Raw genomic sequence first — 10,405 nt, forward strand, 5'->3', positions numbered from 1 at the left:
GGCGGTACAGAAAAAATCTGCCTTAGAAACTTTGATTGAACAACTTCCAAAGTGCTAAGGTGGTTACCAGTCCAAATCTGAGCCCCGTATAGTTGTTGTGCTGGGGGTTTAGCTTGGAAGACTTCTAGGGCTGATGGTATATGTTTGCCACCCTTTGTATGGAAAAAGCAAGTCAAAGTCTTGGCACTTTGGCAGGGGCAATCAGAATAAGGGCCACTAACTGATGGCTGATTCAGGACTTTAAATTGTGCTCTTGTATCAAATTCCCTTTTTTGCATATACTGTAATGTTTTACTGTTGCTATGGCCATTGGCTAAAGCGAATAAAGTTTTCTCTTCTCTTATCTTCAGGGCTTCACCATTTCCAGACACTTTGGTAAGAATTAATGGGCTTTGGATTAGGACTACTTAAAATTCACAGCCTGTGGAGAGGGGGAAGCAGTAGGCAGTAGGCAATATGGGAAGCGTCCCCAGTGCAACTCTTGTTCCCTCCCCATCAGGCCTCCCAACCTTTACCCCATCCTGCAAACTATTTTGCCTGTTGCTCCCTTACCTCTTTGCAAAGCCGGCTCTGCTGAGGTCCTGGGGCAGACAGCACCCGGCTTCTCAGAAGCAACGTCCCTCTCATGACTCCCGGGGACCTTCCGCTGTAAGAGAGATTTGGGGTGCGGTGGGGTGGGGGCCAATTGATGGATTGATTGCATTTTTATCCCGCTTTTTCCCCTCCAAGGAGCTCAAGGCGGTGTAATGTTTCAGGTTAGGTTGAGAGGCACTGGCTGTCACCCAGGCCAAGTGGGGATTCGAATCCTGGTCTCTCCCAGGTCCCGGGCCAAGACTCTCAACCACAGCACCACAGTTTGGCCGCAAGAGCACTAGATTGGACCTGTGACCCCCGCAGAGGCAGAGCAGGGCTCCGTGAACCAGCTCCTGCATCTTAAAACGCCTCCTCAGAGCCTTGCAGCCTGGGATTGTAAGCAGAGGCACAACTGGGGCCACCACCAATGTGGCAGCGTGGTGTAGTGGTTAGAGCACTGGACCAGGACCTGGGAGAGACCAGGGTTCAAATCTCCAGCTCAGCCACGACGTTCACCTTGGGTGCCGGTCGCTGCCTCTCTCAGCCTGACCTACCTCACAGGGTTGTTGTGGGGGTTAGATTATGGTTACCAGATTTTTTTCAATGAATCCGGGGACACTTTTTTTTTTTTTTGCTGAGTAGCAACAGGGAGTCAGTAGTGGGGATGGTGAGGCAAAAGACCCTGGGCCCAAGCACACATGCATATTGCATAAAGGTGCAAAGCCCTTCTTTTGCACCCTGTGAAACATAAATGCACAGAGTTTTTAAAAAACTGGGCAATGGCTGTCCGCCCGCTGCTCCCCCGATCTGTCAAAACAAAGGGGACAGGAGATTGGGGGAGGCTTGGGAGTCACGGGTGGGCAGTGCCCCGTTGCCCAGTTTTTAAAAAGCTCTGCACATTTATGTTTCGTAGGATAAGGGAGCTGGGCATGTTTAGCCTGGAGAAGAGGAGGTTAAGGGGTGATATGATAGCCATGTTCAAATATATAAAAGGATGTCATATAGAGGAGGGAGAAAGGTTGTTTTCTGCTGCTCCAGAGAAGCGGACACAGAGCAATGGATCCAAACTACAAGAAAGAAGATTCCACCTAAACATTAGGAAGAACTTCCTGACAGTAAGAGCTGTTTGACAGTGGAATTTGCTGCCAAGGAGTGTGGTGGAGTCTCCTTCTTTGGAGGTCTTTAAGCAGAGGCTTGACAACCATATGTCAGGAGTGCTCTGATGGTGTTTCCTGCTTGGCAGGGGGTTGGACTCGATGGCCCTTGTGGTCTCTTCCAACTCTATGATTCTAGGATGCGAAAGAAGGGCTTTGCACCCTGCCCTGCAGAGAAACCGCGTGCCTTGTGTCCTTCCTGGGCAACAGCCGCCTGCCCAGAACTCCTGAGCCTCCCCTATCAGGGGAAGGGGGCAGGAGATCTGTACCGCCAGATGTCCCCCGTTCCCTTTTGGCAGTGGCAGTCAGCAGCCTGGAGCCAGCCAGAGCCAACTGCGCTACCAGGCTGGCTCTGGGCTGCTGAGGCTGCCATGTTTCCTGGGGACAGATTTGCAAATCCGGGGACTGTCCCCAGGAACATCTGGTAACCCTAGGTTAGATGAGGAGGGAACCACCTGGAACCCCTTGGAGAAAAGGATGGGATATAAATGCAGTAGACAAATAGGTGTTCTAGCTGGCTCACGTGGTCACTTGATGCCCCAATACACGTGGCAAATGTTCAGCCCCTGATCTCCTATCTTCCAAGGGTGTTGCAGGGGAAAGAGACAAGAGGTCTGCGTTGCTCACCTCCCGTCTTTGGGACTTTGCATTTCTCAGAACTTACCTCTGCAGTGCCAACACCCAGCTGAAAGTAGAGGCTGTTTGTTTTTGAGCATATGCAAAGCATATGCAAAGCGCCTTTACCTCCCTCCCTCCCACGGCAATGACTTCCAAGTGAAGGTCAGTGCAGAATCTGCAACAAAATGTTGCAGCGTAGTCTAAGAGGGCTGATCCTATTCGAGGCTTCAGCCGGTCAGAAATACTCTCCCCTCTGGGATATCCTTCCCCCCCCTTCCAACCTGTCCCACCTGAGTTTTCTTTCCCCACTGACACCCCACACCCCAAGGTACTGAGCGCCCTCAGTCCTCCTCCAGTTCTTTGCTTGCAAGGCGCGTGTTGTTGCCCCATAGGCTGTTTTGCCTGAAGGTCTGCTGTGCTTCTCTGTGCCCCCTACTAACACCTTGAACCTTGGCGGCTCCAATCCTGCTGGCACTCAGCACCCAAGTTCACTATTAAAGGGAGCTGGAATGGGTGCTCAAAGCTAAGGAATGACGACATCATTGCTTCCGGGTGAGCAAGTTGGGGGGCGGCTTCAAGGCTGCACCTCTCTGCCCCCCACTCCGCAAATGTTTCCTGTCTTCTAACAATGCACCCCAGCACCCTCTAAAGGACCTACCTTCCTTGATCCTTTTTCACTGCTCAGTCCTTTGTTGTTCTTGCTTTTCAAAGGCTCCCTTTTCTCATCTACCTAAAATGGAACATATTTAAGGGAGGAGTTAAAGGGGCAGAACTCCCCCACTTTGGTTTCTGGGCCCCCCCATCAGCCCCCACATGGGCTTTTGCCAAGGAGCATCTCGGACAAAGTGAAGGTCACAGGTGTGACCACGAGCAAAATGTGGGAAGTTAAAACTCAGCCACTTCAGAGCTGGGATTTTTGGGGGGCAAATGTACCCCCACCTTCGGCCTCTCAAACCCCAGCTTGAAGCCGACAGGTCACTGCAGCAACTTCTCCACCGAGGGGAGCAAAGAGAGAGGCCAGGATGGTGGAGAAAGCCTCCTTTGCAATGCTAGGACGATGCTCTGCTGATAGAGAGTGCTCCTGGACATGTGCAGAGTGCAGGCCTTTCTCCCGCCACATCTGGGAATGGGTGGCAGGGCCTCTCAGCTCAGGGAAGGCAGCTTCCAATGAGGCTCTCTGTTAGGTACCCCCCAAGGGGCTAGCCTGCTGTGGGAGGCAGGTTCTGCAGACACCGGTCCAAACAGAACAGCGCTCCCCCCGAAAAACAAACCAACCCCCACATCCACTCTGGGGCCTCTTCCAAAAGCTACATCTCTTTGGCAGGGGAGGGTAGAAAGGGGGAAAATGCAGGGAGACCAAGGACCCCACCCCAAACCCTCCTGCCCCCCCAGGAGTCCCCACCACAAGAGCAAACCAACAAACTTGCAGTCTGCCAGGATCTCCTCTCTTGAAAGGCGGTGGGCTTGGCCTGCACCCCCCACATGGTCCCCTGAGGAGGAAGGGCTAGGAAGGAAGGTCAGCTCTGCCGGGAGTGTCAGGCCCAAGTGAGCTGCAACTCCAGCTGTGCTTAATTAGCAAAAATTAGCAAAGACAGACCCAGTGGGCAGGCCTTAGGCAGCACTGGCTCCCATCCTGAAAGGGGCCGGCCCTCCCCAGTCACGGGAGGTCAGTAGGGCCAGAGGTGCCTTTGCTGCCATAAACAGACACATTTTAATGTTTTGATGTTGTATTTTATTCTTGTTTTAAAGTTGTATTTCAATAAATTGTTTTTATACCTGGTGTCAGCTGCCCTGAGCCCAGTCTTAGCTGGGGAGGGCGAGGTATAAATAAAAATTATTATTATTATCATCATCATCATTATCCATGGAAGAGGCTGTTCATGGAAGCCTAGAACCGTGGAGCTGGATCAAGTAATAATGTTGTTTACAAAAAGGAAAGGGGTGCAACCATAGAATCATAGAGTTGGAATAGACCACAAGGGCCATCGAGTCCAACCCCCTGCCAAGCAGGAAACCCCATCAGAGCACTCCTGACATATGGTTGTCAAGCCTCTGCTTAAAGACCTCCAAAGAAGGAGACTCCACCACACTCCTTGGCAGCAAATTCCACTGTCAAACAGCTCTTACTGTCAGGAAGTTCTTCCTAATGTTTAGGTGGAATCTTCTTTCTTGTAGTTTGGATCCATTGCTCCGTGTCCGCTTCTCTGGAGCAGCAGAAAACAACCTTTCTCCCTCCTCTATGTGACATCCTTTTATATATTTGAACATGGCTATCATATCACCCCTTAACCTCCTCTTCTCCAGGCTAAACATGCCCAGCTCCCTTAGCCGTTCCTCATAAGGCATCGTTTCCAGGCCTTTGACCATTTTGGTTGCCCTCCTCTGGACACGTTCCAGTTTGTCAGTGTCCTTCTTGAACTGTGGTGCCCAGAACTGGACACAGTATACTCCAGGTGAGGTCTGACCAGAGCAGAATACAGTGGCACTATTACTTCCCTTGATCTAGATGCTATACTCCTATTGATATGTTTACAAGGAGATATGTTTACATAGATATGTTTACAAGGAGAGAAGTCCCACTGGGCTGAAGAGAGCTTACCTGCTAGTCAGAATGTTTATAATACCCATTTTATTATTTGTACCCCAGCCACTCTGGGATTGGGCAGCAGATTCAAGCAGACTTTTAAACCGAGTGGTCAATTCAGTCTGCATGTATTGTGCATTTTGGAAACCAGGGTTCTAAAGGCAACAAGCACATTTGTTTGTTTTTAAAGCTGCTTAATGTCTACATCACAATTATCTTAGAAGAGGCATCGTCTTCTGCAGGAGCAAAGGTTGAAGGAATGGCTCTCTTAAAGTGTTGCCCAGCACCTGCTGATTACTGGTACGATAAGCATGCATACTGAAATTAATCAACTTTTTTGTAAAAAATGCTTAGCCTCAGATAAACAGGAATGCTGTTTTAGTCCATTAATTTTCAACTAAAATTTGTGTAACACTGCACACGGGGCCATTCTGGGTTTTCTCACTGCTCTGGCCTAAAACGATGAAAAGCTCAGCTTAACAAAAATGACACTCAGGCAGGCAGGATCAGGACTTGCAAGAGAGGTAACGTCTCTCCTCAAACACCTCACCCCGCAGCCAACTTTGGCTACCTGCATGGCCGGGGGCAAGAGGATATCTTTAGACTTCCCCCAAAGGACCAGATGTAAGGTTGGCCCTGTTGTTTAGTCATGTCTGACTCTTCGTGACCCCATGGACCAGAGCACGCCAGGCACTCCTGTCTTCCACTGCCTCCCGCAGTTTGGTCAAACTCATGCTGGTAGCTTCGAGAACACTTTCCAACCATCTCCTCCTCTGCCGTCCCCTTCTCCTTGTGCCCTCCATCTTTCCCAACATCAGGGTCTTTTCCAGGGAGTCTTCTCATGAGGTGGCCAAAGTATTGGAGCCTCAGCTTCAGGATCTGTCCTTCTAGTGAGCACTCAGGGCTGATTTCCTTCAGAATGGAGAGGTTTGATCTTCTTGCAGTCCATGGGACTCTCAAGAGTCTCCTCCAGCGCCATAATTCAAAAGCATCCATTCTTTGGCGATCAGCCTTCTTTATGGTCCAACTCTCACTTCTATACAGCACTACTGGTTTGGCCCAGGAGCATCTAAACCAGGGGTCAGCAAACCTTTTCAGCAGGGGGCCAGTCCACTGTCGCTCAGACCTTGTGGGGGGCTGGACTATATTTTTTTTTTGGGGGGGGGGGAATGAACAAATTCCTATTCCCCACAAATAACCCAGAGATGCATTTTAAATAAAAGGACACATTCTACTCATGTAAAAACACACTGATTCCCAGACCGTCCACGGGCCGGATTGAGGTGATTGGGCTGGATCCGGCCCCTGGGCCTTAGTTTACCTACCTATGATCTGGCATCTGGAGAACCAAGCAATGGGGAAAGTGAGGGCTGGGTGTATAAGCAGAGCAGAAAGACCCTTTTGGTTAGGCAAAAATCATTTCGCAAAATGTTGAATCCTGTCTTCTCCTGTGGAAACAGGAGTTGTTGTGGGACGCAACTCATTTCATATATGCAAAAATTAATAAGTGTTTTTAACGGGGCTGTTTTTTGGAAAGTGTGGCTTGGCACTTGCATTTCTAAGGAAAAGCAGCGCGTGTGACACAAAACGAAGAGCAGGACACAGCCTGGAAAGAAAAACAAAACCTTTTATTGCTCGTACCGTACAAATCCAAGGGCGGCAGAGGGAAGAAGAGGGAGGCACCGCGGAGACGCCCAAGGAAGGCCCCTCTCGCCTGGCACGCCTCCCCACAAAAGACGCTCCGGAGGACTTGCCTCTCAAGTGGAACTTATTTTACAAACTGAGTGGGTGAGCTTGGGGTGGGTGGGGAGCCAGAGCCTGCCCCCCCCCCGTCCCCTCCGGGCGAAGAGAAGTGCCATCGCAGTCGCCTTCCAGCACTGGAGAGAGAAATCGCAGATAAAAACACAGCACAGCAGCGGAAGGCAGGCGGTCCCAACTAAAGCCGCTGAAGAGGGTCAGTATTAAGTTAATAAACCTCAACTATCACAACTACGGAAACTAAGTGGGAAAAACCCCTTTATTAACCCCCCTCGTCAAAGATTGTGTGTGTGTGTGTGTGTGTAACATCCCTCCCTCTATATCCAGGACCACCCCCCCTGAATTCTGTAGAACATACATCGCACGGGATCGGAAAAGTCCTGTAAGGTTATAGTCGCGATCCAAATATGGTTTCCTCGAGGGGAAAAAAGCTTCTGAAGTCATATTATAAAACCTTTTAAGCACCTAAATGGAGGTTTCTAAGGCTGCCGGCGCTTTGGAGTCAGACGAGTGTCAAAGGCCTGCATTGAAATGAAAGGCCGAGTGGAGGGGGGGTCAGAGGAGGCCAAAGGGGGCAGAAGGGCTCAGCAGCCCCCCACCAAACCCCCCTCCATGCTTGTGGGGAGGCATCACCATTGCCATTCCCCCCCTCCGCCGCCCAACGATTCAGAGCGGCCGAGCCTCTTCCAAGCTTGTGTCCACGTGGCATCAGCAAGCTGGGCTTGCCAAGGCAGGGATGGCACAGCAGCGAGGCAGGGGCACCCTGGGGAGTCACTGCGGGGGCCCACAGCCGTCCTACCCCCAGCCCCAGTTGTGAGCTCAGGCAGCCTGCTGCCTGTCAACCCAGCAGGGGGACCCAGTTCCCTTCCCAGTGCTGGGTGGTGAAGATTCGCACCCGCTGCAGGTGAGGAATGGAAAGGGGGGGCCACGGTGGGAAGGGGCCAGGCCCCCAAGGCTCTTCGGAGAGGCTGATGGCCGCTGAGCCCATTGTGGGCTGAGGTTCTGCCTTCCCCTCTGCTCCAGGCCCACAGAAACTAAAGGCAGCAAAAGTCACATTTTGGGGGAGGGCGTGGCTGGCCTGAGCCCAGGGAGAAAGGATGAGAAGTGCCGTGGGGGGTGTCCCTCCCCCAGAGCCACCCACCTTTTGCGCCAGGTGAGTTTACATTCAACCGTATGCAATAGGAGGGGGAGAGCAGGCTGGGACCCCCCCCCCAGCGATGGAAAGGCAGCCATCTCCCCTCTGCGCATTGCCCCCACGGCAGGCATGAGGTAATGACGGGGGTCCCGGCCAAGATCGCCAGGACCTTGGGCCAAAAGCCCCCCAGGAATGTTTCCCGTTGAAGCAGGGGCAGGAGGGGAGAGGAGGTTAAGGCTTGGAGAACTGGGGCTTGACCCCAGAAAGGCACCTCTGCTGTGGCGGAGGAAGGCGGAGGGCCGGCCCCACACCCCACCACCGTGGGCAATGAACCGGCAGGCCGCACGCTCCTTGCGGACCCCCGTCCTGGCACAGCAAAAGCAGCTCAGCCCACCTGGGTCGGGAGACCTCCCCCTGCCTGGGCTGGGACTTCGCAGCTGCCCACCTGGGCAGGAGGGTGCTGAGCTGGCGTGGGGCAGCCAGGGGAAGCCTAAGTGCAGCCACCGGAGAGCTTGACCTGCATGGAGCCTAGGTCGCCACAAGGTCATGAGGGGGCTTTGCAATGGCGGTCTGGGCGGGCTCCCTCAGCCAAGCCCCCCAACCCCAGTCCTGCTGTACTGGCCTTGCCCCAAAAGCACAACGGGAGCCCTCATTCTCCCCCCAAACCCAGCCCTTTCGAGAGATGCTGCACCAAAGGAGGTCAAGTCAGGCCATGGGGGGGGGCAAGGGGCCATTCTGGAGGGAGGTCTCAGCTCCTGCCCCCCAATGCCGCCCCCCTCACAAGCCGCCCCTGCCCCAGCCAGGCTCCTGGAAACACTGCCCTCTTTTTGAGCCCCCTTCTCTGCAGATTCTCCCCCCACAATGCCATATGGTTCAAAGGAGCTGGTGGAGAACGAGGGCTGCTTTCTCGACCCCCCCCCCGGGCACTGCGATGCCCCCGCTCTGTTCCTTGCATTTCCAGAAGGGGTAAGCAAAGGGTTCCCAACATTCCCGCATTACGGTAGCTAAGCAAACCAAAAGCACCTAAGGGGCAACCGCCTCACCCATCTCCTGCACAAACGAAAACACATCTGGTGGTGGTGGGGTTTGAATCCCCGCTAAAAAGCTCATTATAGAAAGGGGTGCAGTGGGCTTAGCGTCAGTGAGGGAGGTGGGAACACCCAGTCTTTCACCCTGACCACCTTCCCCTCCCTGGATATCCTGCGGTACTTTTGGGGTGGGGGGCATGCGGAAAAGCCTTTCCCCAGCCGAGGGAGAAGCTGACTTGAAGAAGCAGAACCCGATGCACACAGACTCAGGCACCAGCCAGTCCACGGGCCCTTTGCCCAGGGGCCACCAAGACCTCCCCTTGTCTGGAAGCAAAAGGAGTTTTTACTGCAACATCCCCGTCACTCCCACGGGGGGGGGCAGTCCTCTCCTTGGCCAAGGCAGTGGTGGTCTTGGCAAAGGAGCCTGGGCCTTGCTGCTGCTCTCCAGGTGGGCACTGCCACCGCAGCAGGCAAATGTCTCTGCCACCGGACCTCTGCCCCACCGAGAACAAGGCAGCAGACTTAAGAAAGGGAGATGGAGAGATCTTGCCCAGGTAAGCCCAAATGAAGCCGCTGGGAAGGGGGATGAGAGATCCGTCTGCGCAAGCAGACACCCAGGGGCGCAGGCTCTCATGCCACCCCTGGGCTGCTTTAGCCCACAAGCCTGTTGGGAGGGAAGGAGGGCACTAACAGTTGTACCAGGACAAGCGTGGAAGGCCAAGCTGCCCCTGGACCAGCCATGAGAAAGATGGGGGGGGGGGAGAGGCTTGCTGGGGGCTGGAGGAGCTAGGAATCGCCCAGGGCCCAATCCCTCCTTCACTCTCCAGGGCTCCAGGCAGGTCAACGCTTTGCCCGCAGTCAAAGAGGTAGCAGCAACTGCTCAAGCCACACCGCCAGCGTTGAGGTGCAGCAAGGGAGGCTCCCCCTACCAGGGAGGGAAACCCCGGGAGACTCCATGACCCTCCGAGGAGCCTGGGCTTCCTTTGGCCGCCCCCCACCCAGCCACGTTCCAGTGATGGAGGGCACCATGCAGCACTCCTTGCCCCACAGGAGGATGGCCAGGCTGGGGTGGAAGAGGAGGGCGGTGGCACCAGGGGTGAGCACCCACCTTGCCCTCCTCTCAAGGCTGCCCAAGTAGCAGTGGCACCCCCTGCACACGTCCCGAGAAGAGAACCCAGAAACTCTGCACAGCTGCTTTCCAACGCTCAGAAAGGTGTGCCCCCCACCTCCCCCCCACTACTAGTCGGAACCGTTGGTGACCCAGTCTGTCTCCACTGCGCAAAGCCTGGCTTGACGGGCCCAGTATTCACGCCGCCCCCTGCAGCCATCCGGCAAAGGGGGGGTGCAGCTCCCCCCAAGAGAAAATGTGTCTCTGCAGCACACGCTCCGTGTCAGTTTGCCCTCTGGGAGTCCCCCAGGCTCTCCTGTCTCTCTTCCTCCAGTGACCCCCCCACACCTGGCTTCACCAACGTCCTGGCAGGGTGGGGTGGGGGGAGACGCACTTTCTCCTGCCCTGGCAGCTTTCCAAGCAAACATCCGAAAACAGCCCCCCTGT

Source organism: Podarcis raffonei, chromosome 8 (genome assembly GCF_027172205.1).
Source record: "Podarcis raffonei isolate rPodRaf1 chromosome 8, rPodRaf1.pri, whole genome shotgun sequence".
NCBI classification, from domain to species: Eukaryota; Metazoa; Chordata; class Lepidosauria; order Squamata; family Lacertidae; genus Podarcis; species Podarcis raffonei.